General features: G+C 39.6%; 1 non-coding gene across 1 annotated transcript; it reads right to left on the bottom strand.

Moving 5' to 3' along the window:
• Nucleotides 1-3,923: 3,923 nt before the first annotated feature.
• LOC122809894 lies at nucleotides 3,924-3,980 on the bottom strand. Its single transcript, XR_006366005.1, has one exon. It is a non-coding gene; the product is annotated as a U7 small nuclear RNA (small nuclear RNA).
• Between the last annotated feature and the right edge of the window lie 13,418 nt (nucleotides 3,981-17,398).

The following is a 17,398-nucleotide window of genomic DNA, read 5'->3' as shown; positions in this document are numbered from 1 at the left end:
CAGAGGACATGAGTGATCACTTACTCACCTATGTTATCAAATTCAAGAAATTCACCCCTTCTTACAACCATAAAAAATCAGGAACAATAATAAATTCAACGCCTCCATTTTTCAAACTGAACTTAAAGCCCACAACTGGACAATACTCAAGACTCTTCCTCTTGAAGAGGCAGTTATCTACTTCAACACCACCTTCCTCAAGATTCTAGATTCCCATGCTCCAATACGGTCCATTAGAACTAAAACCAAAACTGCACCATGGCTCTCTAAGGAAACAAAATCCAAAATCCTATCTAGAAACAAGATGTGGGTCACATGGCGTACCTCTAAAGACCCACACTCCCACCTAACCTTCCGGCAACTTAGAAGTGAAACTAAAAGAATGATCTTAAATGATAAAAAAACTTCTTCCTCCACCTCCAACACAAACACCTTAATAATCCGCAAAAATTCTGGGCAGGCTTAAACAAGCTCCTGCACCCAGGCCAGGCAACCACCCCACTCCAACAACTTGCAAACAACAGTGCCCTGTAAACATTGCTAACACATTCAATAGTTTCTTCACAGAAACTATACAATCCCTGGCCACACAATTCAAACAACCAGCCCACTCCACTACCCATGCCAGCAGAATACTACAACTACATCAGATCATCTATTTACCTTCGATCCAGTACCCATATCCTCTATAACATCTCTTCTTAAAAAACTAAAACCCACTAAGCTAGCAGCTGACCTTCTCCCAGCTGAGTTTCTGCAAAAAGCAGCTGAGGCCATTTCCTATCCCATCTCCATAATAGTAAACCGTACCTTGTCAGAAGCCTTCATCCCCTCCATATGGAAAATGTCCCACATTATTCCTCTCCATAAAGGTGGTAGCTCACTAGAGCTAACCAACTACAGACCTATAGCTATATTCTCACCCCTGGCCAAAATTATGGAAAAGTGTGTCCACAAACAACGGAGGGAACATCTCACCAAAAATAAAATTCTAGCCAACTCCCAACATGGCTTCAGGCCAAATCACAGTACCACATCAGTCCTACTATCCTTTTCTAATACCATCAATAACTTCGGAAACAATAATAAACTATCATCTGCTCTTTTCTTAGACCTCTCCAAGGCCTTTGATATGGTGAACCACATTCAACTCCTCCATACATTAAAAAAACTATCACTCAGCAATTCCACGCTGAAATAGTTCCAATCCTACCTGTCCAATAGGCAACAGGCTGTTCTATGGCAGGACAAATTATCCACATGCCTACCTGTTACACTTGGAGTTCCCCAAGGATCTATTCTTGGCCCTCTTCTCTTCACCATCTTTGTTAATGACCTGCCCACAATCACCCCCCATGCCACATGCATTCAATATGCAGATGATTCGACCATCATCTGCACTGGTTCCAACCTGGCAGACCTCACTGCTTCAACCCAAGACACCTTCAACCTAATAGAAAAATGGTTCTCAAGTCGTCAACTAGTTCTCAACCCCAACAAAACAAAACTACTTACTTTCTCACCCACTAACAAGACTCTTACCCCCACCTTCTCTATTACATCCTCCAATGGAATCACTATATCACCAGAAGCTCACACAAAGCTATTAGGTGTTACCATTGATAACTCCCTTAAATTTGGCACCCATTTCAATCTAACCATCAAAACCGTCAATAAAAAGCTTGGCTCTCTCTAGAAAGTAAAACACTTTCTCACTCCTCACGCTAAAATTACAATTGCCAGCACACACCTACTATCAACTCTTTTCTATGCCTCCCCCCTTTTTACAAACCTAAATAAGACAACCCTTAACAAACTTGCTTCTTGTTACAATCACATAGCTAGATTTGCCACAAATTCCACCTTTAGAAAGCACCACTGCATTAACTTGAAGCAACTAGGGTGGTTAGAGTTTTCCAGCCAACTCCATTTCAACCAACTCAAAACGGCTCACCAGATACTGTATCACCCAGAGAAAACACCAGCTCTGAAAAACATCATTCACCTCTATATTAACCTGCAATCTTTACGCTCCTCCAATAAGATCTTAGCTCAAACTACCAAAGCCAATAATTCTGCTGGGGATTCTCTATTCTCAAACTTTGTAGGTAAAATGTGGAATTCCCTACCGACCATGCTCACCTCAGAACCTTCACTCATACAATTCAAAAAAAAGCTTAAACCCCATCTCAATACTCTCTGGCAATGTCCCTGTTCCAAACCTGATTAACCACTATCATTTACCCTTCTCTTACCTCACTATCCTTAACCGCTTTTTAACAAGGCGCCTCACCTTTGTAACTGACCTATGTTTTTTTTTATATGCTGCTGTTATTTTTTCCCCAAGATGTAATGTATCTTTATATTGTATTTAGAGCTCAACTATCTTCCTTTTTTTTGCATTAACAATGTTCATATGTCTGTTATGTACCTGGAGCTTTTCTCCCCGGGCCTCCGCTGAAAATGGACATGTATCCAATCGGACTCTCCCGGTTAACAAATGTAAAATAAAATAAATAAATAAATAAATATATGTGCTGAGCTGAGATGCTACTTTGTAGAATATGAGTGTGTGGAGTACAGGAGAAATTGCAGACATATTCTTCCTGTATAGAATAATTTTTCCTGTGAATCAGGAGAGCATATCATTACAGACTTTCTGTAAGGATGTTTGACTAAAATGTGACAGGAAAACAGGGAAGTTGGTCGAGAGAGAGAAGATCAGAGTATACAGAGAAAATATTTTAATCAAATGTTTATGAAATTCCACATTTCCACAGTGGACCTTGGCAGGAGCAGAGAGAGAATTCAAGTCTTAGTATCACACTTTTCAAGGAGGAATGCATCCAAATGCAAAAAAGCTATAATAACAAGGAAAGTGGCATTTACCCAATCAACAAATGATAAAAAGCACAGGAGATTAGTGGTATAAACTATTAATGATCTGCTTCATATAGTCCAGGATATCATTCCCTCAGCCTCCATAAACGTATTTCATGACTCCAAGCAAGACTCTTAACCAGACCATATTCAGAGAAAACTGAGCGAGGCTCCTCAATGATCTTCCGGACAACATGCTAGTAAAAACCTATAAGAAAGTATTTATTTCAATGTATTAAAACTAATGTATTTCGTTTTTTTCCCGGTTAGGGGTCACCACAGCAGAACTCTGGTCCACTAATGATTAGCAGTGGATTTTTACGGTCCCGAGTTGCCTGCCCGACACCCAACCTTACTATGGCAAATTCCTTAAATCAGACCAGTGAATAAATAACCGCGTTAAGGTCTTAACTGCTGCAGTTAAAGTGTCATATTGTAAAATCAGTGATGTCTGGGAAAGGCTTTAACTCAAACATTTATTCTACTCCAGAGTCTGTAAAAACTGTTGTGGTCTCCATATTTATCAACGTCAAGGAAAATATTAACTCCAGGAATATCCTGAGGGTTTCATAAAGTAACTCAATGAACTACAGATCACTCTAGGCAGGAATAATTATTAACCAATAGCTTGTTACAGAACAACTTCTTTGTCCAGTGGTGACCATGGGCTTAAAAATCTCCCTACTAGGAGAAACTGTTTTATTTTGGGGAACTTTTACAAATGAAGAACCCGAGAGACCTATACCTCCAATACAAGATACATATCAAAAATCGCAGATTTAATAAATAAATAAAATTTTGCCTCTAATAGCTGGGTTTCAAAACCCACTTACAACTGAAACTCTTACGTTTAAGTTGTAGAGGGTGCTTGGATTTCAACACCCACTTAAAACTAAAACTTGTACATATAATTTGTATAGGGAACTTGCATAGTCATAAAAACAGTGTTTTTTTGCAATAAGATCAGGGAACTAGTAAAAATCTAAACCTATAACAAAAAACACTAACTTTCTACTGCAAATTATCACTTTACCAAAAAATAAAAAGATCTTTCAAAAAGAAAGATCTACTAGACAAATAACAAAAGATTTGAAATTCTATGAATTGGTTTCAAAGCAAAACTTAGTTATACATGCCATTTCTGTTTAATACCAAGGAGACCTGTAGCAAATCTACACCTTTAGAGAAAATAATGATATCGTATGAGTGCTGATATTGTTGATACTCAAAGTTGAAAATAGTTGTGTGTTCAACAGTCTGCATATTTTGAAAATAATAACTGCCAGAATGCTAAGTCATTATGCAAATATCTGTGCAAACATGTGTGAGCAGGCGTGAGAGAGAACCAATAGAAATAACATATATGTTCCGTGCCAAGACAGTGGATCAAAAGGTGTGGGAATAATTTTTCAATAATTTCCAGAAAAGGGAAACTCAATAGTAGAACTACTCCTGCGTTTTGGACTGTCTCAGTGCCAGATCTCAGAAGTCTTAATCTTTTACTACAAAAATTAGGGAAAGGGAAGAACAAAACAGGATGGGAATTTTGGGAGACAAATTTAACCTTAAGGGGAAAAAGCGTGTGAATTAATTGCTGGTTGGAGGTAAAAGGAATCTGTGATTGTAATGCCTATTTCCTGACTGTAATCTGCATGTAAGAGGTAAAGCTCTCAAATTTTGTTCCTGTCATGATTTGGAATAAAGGGTCCAAATGTGGAAAAACTACTAACATATTTTACTTGGAAACTCATGGGACGGATTGAATCCTTCTAAAAGAGAAACTTTACACTGACATGTTCATTTGTTGAATTAATGTGAAATAGAAAAGGTTACAATTCCAAAGATGTTAAGATAAGCATTTAGTGAACTAAAAGACATTAACAAGACATCATCCAAGTGTAGGCCTTATTAGATTACAATGCTGTACTGCAACTGAAATTAGGTAATTGTATCATTGCAGTGATGTCTTGCTTTTTGATACAGTCATATGATGTGGTACCAGAACACATCACAGCCTTCTAAAATAATGCTGTACTACAACAGAAATTAGGTAATTGTATCATTGCATGACATCTTGATTTTTGATGTAATCTTATGATGTGCTACCATAACACATCACACTCTATTTGAATAGCTCACTGTCTTGAGCCCAGAACATACCGGAGTTTGAAACAGAACTTGTGTAATTCCTTCTGTATAATATGAAAACAATCTCTCTCCAGTAGTGAGGACCCATTAGATACATGCAATGCAAATGTCCCCTTAATGCATGCCTCAGCCTGAGGACAATGAAAATAGGAACAAAAGCCCCTAAAAAATAGAAGAATCTAAAAGTCTGGACATCTAGTTAGCATAAAGTTTTAAACAGCAAATACCACACAACTCTTCTTGCTTCTTTTTAATTTCTCCAAGTCTTTTGGGCTTGTATTATCATGATGGGACTGGACCCCGATTCTAAGTTAAAGTACGATTAAAATTCATGAAATTAGTATTGTATCAATGTTTGATGTCAGCCAGAAGTGCTTTTCACAGCACCCGTAATGTGCCCAGTAATGAGTCCTTATGCAATTTGTATGGAGTTAGATGTATTAGTAACATATTTAGATATGATTGTAGATTCTTTTTTTATAAGACTAATTGCTCCTGCTACTATTGTAACTGTCTGGGTATCTTTCTTCCAAATTGCTGTTGACTACTGCTACTTTGTTCCTGTCATGATATGGAATTAGTGTCTTTCGGCTTTTCCCGGTTAGGGGTCGCCACAGTGGAACTCCGGTCCGCTAATGATTGGTAGTAAATTTTTTACGTGCCGAGTTTGCCAGCCCTGATGCACAACCTTCAACGAAGGTACGCCCATTCACGGATGTCTCCACACAGAAGATGCTCTAGCTGAGAATCGAACGGGACAACGTCTTGCTGTGAGGCGGCAACGCTACCGCAGCACCACCACCTCAGCTCCTGTCATGATATGGAATAAAGGGTCCAAATGTGGAACACCTACGAACAAATCCAACTAGGAAGCTCACAGGACAGATAGAATACTTTTAAAAGAAAAACTTTACACTGACATGTTCATTTGTTGACAATGTGAATTAGAAAAGGTTACAATTCCAAAGATGTTAAGATACGCATCTAGTAAACTAAAAGATGTTAACATGACATCATCCAAGTGCAGGCCTTCTAAGTAACAATGCTGTACTGCAACAGAAATTAGGTAATTGTATCCTTCCTGTGATGTCTTGCTTTTCTTTTGCCTCATATTTGGACTGTTCCTCATAAAACTTGTGGTTTTCTGGAAAGTCACTGAGGACTGAAGTCAATAAATAATTACATATATTTTAGTTTCAGACTTTATATCCTTCAGAAAATGCGTGTTAACAAAATTCCTCTTATTCTAGCAACGATGTTTATAAGAACAATATTAAAAATCTGCCCCTGTTTTTGATCCTTTGTACCCTCATTAATTAGGTTCTGTTCAGATTTCTTGCCAAAAGAAGTTGAGAGGATTGAGCATAAATTAAACCAAATATTTGTTTAAAGCCCTGGAAAAGACAAACTTAAAATCTCTTTGCCAAGTCTTTTGTAAACAGGAGACAGATTTCAAATCAAAATATTGTATTAAAATGTTAAGTAGCACACGTATATGCACAGCATTCTTCCTCTTGCTTCTCGGACATAAGTATGACTGTGTTTCCAAGCAGAAAACATGTGGCGCTGTGGTGTCATAGGTTTTGAATGGGGGGCAGCATGGTGGGCTTGGAATGAATGCATCAGACAATGTCTTGGAAAGGTAATGTAGTTAATCCATATAGACTACCATCTCTATTTAATGGTATTGTATTCAAAAGGATTAGAGGAGTGTTCCATTGTGCATTCCTTTGGAATCTGCCAAGTTTTCTTTTGAATGACTTATAAACATAAGCATTTAGAGCTATCTGCAGCCTCCATAGTTTAGCCGCAATAGTCAGTGATAGTCCAAGTTAATGGTACTAACTTGAATCACGGCGCATCTGAACATTGTTTTCTGTGAATCAGGTGAGCATATCATTACGGACTTTCTGTAAGGAAGTTTGACTAAAATGTGACAGGAAAACAGGGAAGTTGGTTGAGAGAGAGAAGATCAGAGTATACGGAGAAAATATTTTAATCAAAAGTTTATGAAATTCCACATTTCCAGAAAGGACCTTGGCAGGAGCAGAGAGAGAATTCAAGTCTTAGTATCACCCTTTTCAATGAGGAAAGCATCCAAATGCAAAAAAGCTATAATAACAAGGAAAGTGGCATTTACCCAATCAACAAATGATAAAAAGCACAGGGGATTAGTGGTATAAACTATTAATGATCTGCTTCATATAGTCCAGGATATCATTCCCTCAGCCTCCATACAAGACTCTTAACCAGTCCATATTCAAAGAAAACTGAGCCAGGCTCCTCAATGATCTTCCGGACAACATGCTAGTAAAAACCTATAAGAAAGTATTTATTTCAATGTATTAAAACTAATGTATTTCATTTTTTTCCCGGTTAGGGGTCACCACAGCAGAACTCTGGTCCACTAATGATTAGCAGTGGATTTTTACGGTCCCGAGTTGCCTGCCCGACACCCAATCTTACTATGGCAAATTCCTTAAATCAGACCAGTGAATAAATAACCGCGTTAAGGTCTTAACTGCTGCAGTTAAAGTGTCATATTGTAAAATCAGTGATGTCTGGGAAAGGCTTTAACTCAAACATTTATTCTACTCCAGAGTCTGTAAAAACTGTGGTGGTCTCCATATTTATCAATGTCAAGGAAAATATTAACTCCAGGAATATCCCGAGGGTCTCACAAAGTAACTCAATGAACTACAGATCACTCTAGGCAGGAATAATTATTAACCAATAGCTTGTTACAGAACAACTTCTTTGTCCAGTGGTGACCTTGGGCTTAAAAATCTCCCTACTAGGAGAAACTGTTTTATTTTGGGGAACTTTTACAAATGAAGAACCCGAGAGACCTATACCTCCAATACAAGATACATATAAAAAAATCGCAGATTTAATAAATAAATAAAATTTTGCCTCTAATAGCTGGGTTTCAAAACCCACTTACACCTGAAACTCTTACGTTTAAGTTGTAGAGGGTGCTTGGATTTCAACACCCACTTATAACTAAAACTCGTACATATAATTTGTATAGGGCACTTGCATAATCATAAAAACAGTGTTTGTTTTGCAATAAGATCAGAAAACTAGTAAAAAAATCTAAACCTACACCAAAAAACACTTTCTCCCTACTGCAAATTCTCACTTTACCAAAAAAATAAAAAGATCTTTCAAAAAGTAAGCTCTTCTAGACAAATAACAAAAGATCTGAAATTCTATGAATTGGTTTCAAAGCAAAACTTAGTTATACATGCCATTTCTGTTTAATACCAAGGAGACCTGTAGCAAATCTACACCTTTAGAGAAAATAATGATATCGTATGAGTGCTGATATTGTTGGTACTCAAAGTTGAAAATAGTTGTGTGTTCAACAGTCTGCATATTTTGAAAATAATAACTCCCAGAATGCTAAGTCGTTATGCAAATATCTGTGCAAGCATGTGTGAGCAGGCGTGAGAGAGAACCAATAGAAATAACATATATGTTTCGTGCCAAGACAGTGGATCAAAAGGTGTGGGAATAATTTTTCAATAATTTCCAGAAAAGGGAAACACGATAGTAGAACTACTCCTGCGTTTTGGACTGTCTCAGTGCCAGATCTCAGAGGTCTTAATTGTTTACTACTAAAATTAGGGAAAAGGGAGAACAAAATAGGTTGGGAATTTTGGGAGACAAATTTAACCTTAAGGGGAAAAAGCGTATGAATTAATTGCTGGTTGGAGGTAAAAGGAATCTGTGATTGTAATGCCTATTTCCTGACTGTAATCTGCATGTAAGAGGTAAAGCTCTCAAATTTTGTTCCTGTCATGATTTGGAGTAAAGGGTCCAAATGTGGAAAAACTACTAACATATTTTACTAGGAAACTCACGGGACGGATTGAATCCTTCTAAAAGAGAAACTTTACACTGACATGTTCATTTGTTGAATTAATGTGAAATAGAAAAGGTTACAATTCCAAAGATGTTAAGATATGCATTTAGTGAAGTAAAAGACATTAACAAGACATCATCCAAGTGTAGGCCTTATTAGATTACAATGCTGTACTGCAACTGAAATTAGGTAATTGTATCATTGCAGTGATGTCTTGCTTTTTGATACAGTCATATGATGTGGTACCAGAACACATCACAGCCTTCTAAAATAACAATGCTGTACTACAACAGAAATTAGGTAATTGTATCATTGCATGACATCTTCCTTTTTGATGTAATCTTATGATGTGCTACCAGAACACATCACACTCTATTTGAATAGCTCACTGTCTTGAGCCCAGAACATACCGGAGTTTGAAACAGAACTTGTGTAATTCCTTCTGTATAATATGAAAACAATCTCTCTCCAGTAGTGAGGACCCATTAGATACATGCAATGCAAATGTCCCCTTAATGCATGCCTCAGCCTGAGGACAATGAAAATAGGAACAAAAGCCCCTAAAAAATAGAAGAATCTAAAAGTCTGGACATCTAGTTAGCATAAAGTTTTAAACAGCAAATACCACACAACTCTTCTTGCTTCTTTTTAATTTCTCCAAGTCTTTTGGGCTTGTATTATCATGGTGGGACTGGACCCCGATTCTAAGTTAAAGTACGATTAAAATTCATGAAATTAGTATTGTATCAATGTTTGATGTCAGCCAGAAGTGCTTTTCACAGCACCCGTAATGTGCCCAGTAATGAGTCCTTATGCAATTTGTATGGAGTTAGATGTATTGGTAACATATCTAGATATGATTGTAGGTTCTTTTTTTATAAGACTAATTGCTCCTGCTACTATTGTAACTGTCTGGGTATCTTTCTTCCAAATTGCTGTTGACTACTGCTACTTTGTTCCTGTCATGATATGGAATTAGTGTCTTTCGGCTTTTCCCGGTTAGGGGTCGCCACAGTGGAACTCCGGTCCGCTAATGATTGGTAGTACATTTTTTACGTGCCGAGTTTGCCAGCCCTGATGCACAACCTTCAACGAAGGTACACCCATTCACAGATGTCTCCACACAGAAGATGCTCTAGCTGAGAATCGAACGGGACAACGTCTTGCTGTGAGGCGGCAACGCTACCGCAGCACCACCACCTCAGCTCCTGTCATGATATGGAATAAAGGGTCCAAATGTGGAACACCTATGAACAAATCCAACTAGGAAGCTCACAGGACAGATAGAATACTTTTAAAAGAAAAACTTTACACTGACATGTTCATTTGTTGACTTAATGTGAATTAGAAAAGGTTACAATTCCAAAGATGTTAAGATACGCATCTAGTAAACTAAAAGATGTTAACATGACATCATCCAAGTGCAGGCCTTCTAAGTAACAATGCTGTACTGCAACAGAAATTAGGTAATTGTATCCTTCCTGTGATGTCTTGCTTTTCTTTTGCCTCATATTTGGACTGTTCCTCATAAAACTTGTGGTTTTCTGGAAAGTCACTGAGGATTGAAGTCAATAAATAATTACATATATTTTAGTTTCAGACTTTATATCCTTCAGAAAATGCGTGTTAACAAAATTCCTCTTATTCTAGCAACGATGTTTATAAGAACAATATTAAAAATCTGCCCCTGTTTTTGATCCTTTGTACCCTCATTAATTAGGTTCTGTTCAGATTTCTTGCCAAAAGAAGTTGAGAGGATTGAGCATAAATTAAACCAAAGATTTGTTTAAAGCCCTGGAAAAGACAAACTTAAAATCTCTTTGCCAAGTCTTTTGTAAACAGGAGACAGATTTCAAATCAAAATATTGTATTAAAATGTTAAGTAGCACATGTATATGCACAGCATTCTTCCTCTTGCTTCTCGGACATAAGTATCACTGTGTTTCCAAGCAGAAAACATGTGGAGCTGTGGTGTCATAGGTTTTGAATGGGGGACAGCATGGTGGGCTTGGAATGAATGCATCAGACAAAGTAGTCTTGGAAAGGTAATGTAGTTAATCCATATAGACTACCATCTCTATTTAATGGTATTGTATGCAAAAGGATTAGAGGAGTGTTCCATTGTGCATTCCTTTGGAATATGCCAAGTTTTCTTTTGAATGACTTAAAAACATAAGCATTTAGAGCTATCTGCAGCCTCCATAGTTTAGCCGCAATAGTCAGTGATAGTCCAAGTTAATGGTACTAACTTGAATCATGGCGCATCTGAACATTGTTTTCTGTGAATCAGGTGAGCATATCATTACAGACTTTCTGTAAGGAAGTTTGACTAAAACGTGACAGGAAAACAGGGAAGTTGGTCGAGAGAGAGAAGATCAGAGTATACGGAGAAAATATTTTAATCAAAAGTTTATGAAATTCCACATTTCCAGAGTGGACCTTGGCAGGAGCAGAGAGAGAATTCAAGTCTTAGTATCACCCTTTTCAATGAGGAAAGCATCCAAATGCAAAAAAGCTATAATAACAAGGAAAGTGGCATTTACCCAATCAACAAATGATAAAAAGCACAGGGGATTAGTGGTATAAACTATTAATGATCTGCTTCATATAGTCCAGGATATCATTCCCTCAGCCTCCATAAACCTATTTCATGACTCCAAGCAAGACTCTTAACCAGACCATATTCAGAGAAAACTGAGCCAGGCTCCTCAATGATCTTCCGGAAAACATGCTAGTAAAAACCTATAAGAAAGTATTTATGTCAATGTATTAAAACTAATGTATTTCGGGTTTTCCCATTTAGGGGTCAGCACAGCAGAACTCTGGTCCACTAATGATTAGCAGTGGATTTTTACGGTCCCGAGTTGCCTGCCCGACACCCAACCTTACTATGCCAAATTCCTTAAATCAGACCCGTGAATAAATAACCGCGTTAAGGTCTTAACTGCTGCAGTTAAAGAGTCATATTGTAAAATCAGTGATTTCTGGGAAAGGCTTTATATCAAGCATTTATACTACTCCAGAGTCTGTAAAAACTGTGGTGGTCTCCATATTTATCAAGGTCAAGGAAAATATTAACTCCAGGAATATCCCGAGGGTCTCACAAAGTAACTCAATGAACTACAGATCACTCTAGGCAGGAATAATTATTAACCAATAGCTTGTTACATATCAACTTCTTTGTCCAGTGGTGACCATGGGCTTAAGAATCTCCCTACTAGGAGAAACTGTTTTATTTTGGGGAACTTTTACAAATGAAGAACCCGAGAGACCTATACCTCCAATACAAGATACGTATCAAAAATCGCAGATTTAATAAATAAATAAAATTTTGCCTCTAATAGCTGGGTTTCAAAACCCACTTACAACTGAAACTCTTACATTTAAGTTGTAGAGGGTGCTTGGATTTCAACACCCATTTATAACTAAAACTCATACATATAATTTTTATATGGTACTTGTATAATCATAAAAACAGTGTTTTTTTGCAATAAGATCAAAGAACTAGTAAAAATCTAAACTTTTTAAAAAAATACACTAACTCCCTACTAGAAATTCTCACTTTACCAAAAACTAAAAACATCTTTCAAAAAGAAAGCTCTACTAGGCAAATAACATAAAATCTGAAATTCTATGAATTGGTTACAAAGCAAAACTTAGTTATACATGCTATTTCTGTTTAATACCAAGGAGACCTGTAGCAAATCTACACCTTTAGAGAAAATAACGATATTGTACGAGTGCTGATATTGTTTGTACTCAAAGATGAAAATAGTTGTGTGTTCAACAGTCTGCATATTTCGGAAATAATAACTCCCAGAATGCTAAGTCATTATGCAAGTATCTGTGCATGCAAATGTGAGCAGGCGTGAGAGAGAACCAATAGAAATAACATATATGTTTTGTGCCAAGGCAGTGGATCAAAAGGTGTGGGAATAACTTTTCAATAATTTCCAGAAAAGGGAACCTCGATAGTAGAACTACTCCTGCATTTTGGACTGTCTCATTGCCAGATCGCAGAGGTCTTAATCGTTTACTACTAAAATTAGGGAAAAGGAAGAACAAAATAGGTTGGGAATTTTGGGAGACAAATTTAACCTTAAGGGGAAAAAGCATGTGAATTAATTGCTGGTTGGAAGTAAAAGGAATCTGTGATTGTAATGCTTATTTCCTGACCGTAATCTGCATGTAAGAGGTAAAGCGCTCAAATTTTGTTCCTGTCATGATTTGGAATAAAGGGTCCAAATCTGGAAAAACTATTAACATGTATAACTAGGAAACTTGCAGGATGGATTGAATCCTTTTAAAAGAGAAACTTTGCACTGACATGTTCATTTGTTGAATTAATGTGAAATAGAAAAGGTTACAATTCCAAAGATGTTAAGATATGCATTTAGTAAACTAAAAGACATTAACAAGACATCATCCAATTGCAGGCTTTATTAGATTACAATGCTGTACTGCAACAGAAATTAGGTAATTGTATCATTGCAGTGCCAGACAACCCACAGTGAGGAGACGGAGAAGAGTGTACAGGCCCAGGGTCACCTACCATGGGTTACATGAGCTGGAGATAGTAGAGCGCTATAGAGTCGGCAGAGAGCTCCTGCAGCAAATAGTTGAGCTGTGCAGGCCATGCCTCACACACAGAACCAACAGAGGGGAACCCATCCCACTGGAAACCAAGGTATGTGTTGGCCTAAGAATACTAGCAACAGGTACTTTCCAAAGACCAACTGGTGATATGATGGGGATATCACAGGCATCAGCCTCCAGGGTACTGCACCAGTTCCTGGATGCCATGTCAGCACATGTCAGTGATGATGTATATTTCCCCAATGCCCGTGAGGTATTGGCCAGCAATATGCGTCTCTTCCAGCAAATAGCGGAATACCCTGAGGTAGTGGGTGCAATAGACTGCACGCACATATGCATCAAAGCACCAGCCGGTGAGCGGGGTAGGGCCTACATTAACCACAAGGGCTTCCCCTCCATCAACTGCCAGGTCATGTGTGATGCCCAGGGCATAGTAATGAATGTGTGTGCTGGCTGCCCTGGGAGCTACCATGATTCCCACATCTGGCATTTGACACAGCTGTACCAGACATTTGCCAATAGGGCATCCCACATGGACACCTAGTGGGGGATGCAGGTTATGCACTGGAGCCGTGGCTGATGACACCCATCAGAAACGCACACACACCTGAACAGGAACGCCATAATGAGGCACACGCACAAACACGTAATGTAATAGAGCATGTGTTTGGGCTGCTCAAGTCACGGTTCGGGTGTCTGGACACATCTGGTGGAGCCTTGCAGTACACACCAACTACATGTGCCCAAATTGTCATGGTATGTGCTATGCTACATAATATGATCTTGCGAAAACAGCTGCATCAGGACCAGCATAGGGCTGGGCCAAGCAGCCCCCCACCATTGCCAAGGCCATCACAGGCAGAGCGTGACTTGGAGGAGGAACAACCTGAGCCTGCCCCAGTAGGCAGAAGGAGGCGTGCCCAGTATGCCCTGGCCTTGGCAAAGAGGCAACGCATAGCACATACACTGGCTCAGTAGGAACCCTGGGAATGATACCCCCTCTGACTCACTCAAATAATAACAGGGATGCCTAAAATGACATGACCTGCTCACAAACATGTACAGGGAGTGTAATATGCGCATTTGACAGAGGCAGCCCTGCAGCACCACCTGAGGCATGAATGACATGTGTTAAGTAATGTAACACCATGTACTATATGCACACCTGAGGACCGTGACTAACATCCTACCCTCACCAAGCATCATGCCACAATATGACAATGAGATGATCAATTGCAATAATTGGCTGAAGTATTGCAGTTAGTCAAAGGGGATCCAATGTGTGCCAGCCTGAGATGACATGCTAAGCATGACATGATGCTCCACCTGCTAGGACTGGCGTGCACCTATCAGTGCAGGCTGTATGGATACTGGCAAAGGCTGTTGTTACCCACAGCGTGCCCTGAATAGGTAAGGCTCAAAACACAAACCTAGCTCCATAGGTATCAGAAGGGATAAGAACCTAGATGTAATGCTACCCAATGCCAGAAGTCTAAACAGCAAGATGCATGCAGTCTAAGCTCACCCAGTATGGAGAATGTTGATATCTGTGCTGTAACAGAAAACTGGGTCAAGGCTCACAACAGCACCCTAACACTACCAGGTTACACCTCATACTGTGCTGTACAGCCTCAAAACATGGAACAAGCTACAAAAGGAGGGTGACTAGCAATAATTGTCAAGGATAACCACACCCCCATGTTGGTACCACAACAAGAAGCAGCATGGACTAGCCATGGTCAAGTAACAGTGGCTACAACTGCCCCCCAGTTTATAGCCTGCTACAGACTACCATCCCAACACCAGGAACTGCACCTGGCCTATGTTGGAATACATGAATATATCAAGTCCTCCAAACCACATTATATTGGGTGACTGAAAATATCCAGACATAGACTGGGAGCATTATACTAGCTCCAACACTGTAGGACAAAAGTTCTTAGAATCCATAAACCAAAATGCCCAGGAGCAACATACCACTCCCACAAGAGGGGTAAGCATGCAGGATGTGATAATCAGCAACATGGGTACTGGATGGCAAGATGAGAAGTGTATCCCTCACTGGTAAGACCAGACCATAGAGTAATCACACTGGATATACACATCCTGACCACAGTCCCTGGCCAGAAAACCACAGTGAAAAACATGTGTAAAGCAAAGGTTGCACTCCTCCAAACTGATGTGGAATCCATTAAAGGCCCTGTGCAGGTGCAAAATATGGGCCACACCTCAGAACCTGTTATACAGGCATTTCATGAACACTGCCAGGAATGCTTGGATTAAAACAAGACACAATGCCATACACGCAGGCATCTGGCATGGTGGACTCCAGCCATTACCAAACCATGCAAGAGAATGAGGAAGCTACTACATGATAGAGCAAACATAAAAAAGAAGTAATCACTGATCAGTAGTATGGCAATAAAATACATCCACACATACAATCCACTAAGGCCAGCTACAACAAGTTGAATCTGTGAATCTTGAGGCAATGTTACACCTGCCCCAAGTACACAGACAACCCTCAACTCCCCCCAAGAAATACAAATATATGTGAGAGATGCAACTATTTATCCAAACTGGAGGCTGAGCTCCCTCAACTCAGTACTCCCAAAACTAGTCAGGAGGAGAAGGTAACCACACACACCACAAACCCAGTCCCACATAGACCTATCATAACTGCAAACCAAAGACATAAACACAGAAAAACATTCCCGGAGGCCCGAATTACAAACACACCACACCAACAGAGGCCTCCAAAGCAGACACCCAATCAAACAACCTCCAAACATAGCACATGCAACACATAGTACACAAAGCTGGTGTGCCAAACAGTCACAGGCCAGAAGGAGAAACAACATGCCTGATACAGTTGTAATAGGTGACTCCATAGTGAGACACGCTGCTGTCCCACACACCAGACTGAACAAGGGAAAGGGTACAGTAAGCTGCCTGTAGGCTGCTACAATACACTACATAACACAAGTATGCAGGTCACCCCAAAGCAAATAGAAATATGATGCAGTCATAGTCCATGCTGGTGTGAATGGCAAACACACCACACCAACAGAGGCCTCCAAAGCAGACATCCAATCAAACAACCACCAAACATAGCACATGCAACACATAGTACACAAAGCTGGTGTGCCAAACAGTCACAGGCCAGAAGGAGAAACAACATGCCTGATACAGTTGTAATAGGTGACTCCATAGTGAGACATGCTGCTGTCCCGCACACCAGACTGAACAAGGGAAAGGGTACAGTAAGCTGCCTGTAGGCTGCTACAATACACCACATAACACAAGTATGCAGGTCACCCCAAAGCAAATAGAAATATGATGCAGTCATAGTCCATGCTGGTGTGAATGGCCTGAGATGTACCTCCCCGACTACATGAAAAGAGACAGAGATGATCTCTCCGATTATGTAGTCCAGGCCAGTATGCCACTGACCGTTTGCAGCATCCTACCCTCACCAAGAACGATGCCACAGTGCAAACACAGAATGATCAGTTATAACAAGTGGCACAATTACTGGTGTCATTCCAAGGGGATCCAATGTCTGTCTGCTTGGGATGTCATGCTTGACAAGCCACGCAGCTGTTCCAGGGATGGCTTGCACCTGTTACCCTGGGCCTGGATATTGGATAAGGCTTTTGCCACCTCCATAGAGCCTTTTGTAGGCAAGGCTGAAAAGACTAACCCACCACCCTAGAAAACATAAGTGGAAGGAAACATAAGGGTAATGCTGACCAATGCCAGATGTGTAAACCTCAATATGCATGCTCCCGAGGCCCTCCCCAGTATGGAGAACATCGATGTCTGTGCAATGACAGAAACCTGCTGCAAGCCTCCTGACAGCACACCAGCACTACCAGGTTATACCACATATCATGCGTTATGGCC

The sequence above is a fragment of the Protopterus annectens genome, chromosome 8.part0, assembly GCF_019279795.1.
Source record: "Protopterus annectens isolate FY-2018-M chromosome 8.part0, PAN1.0, whole genome shotgun sequence".
Taxonomy (NCBI): Eukaryota; Metazoa; Chordata; order Ceratodontiformes; family Protopteridae; genus Protopterus; species Protopterus annectens.
The sequence above is the reverse complement of the archived record's forward strand: the minus strand, read 5'-3'. Positions and strand labels throughout refer to the sequence as shown.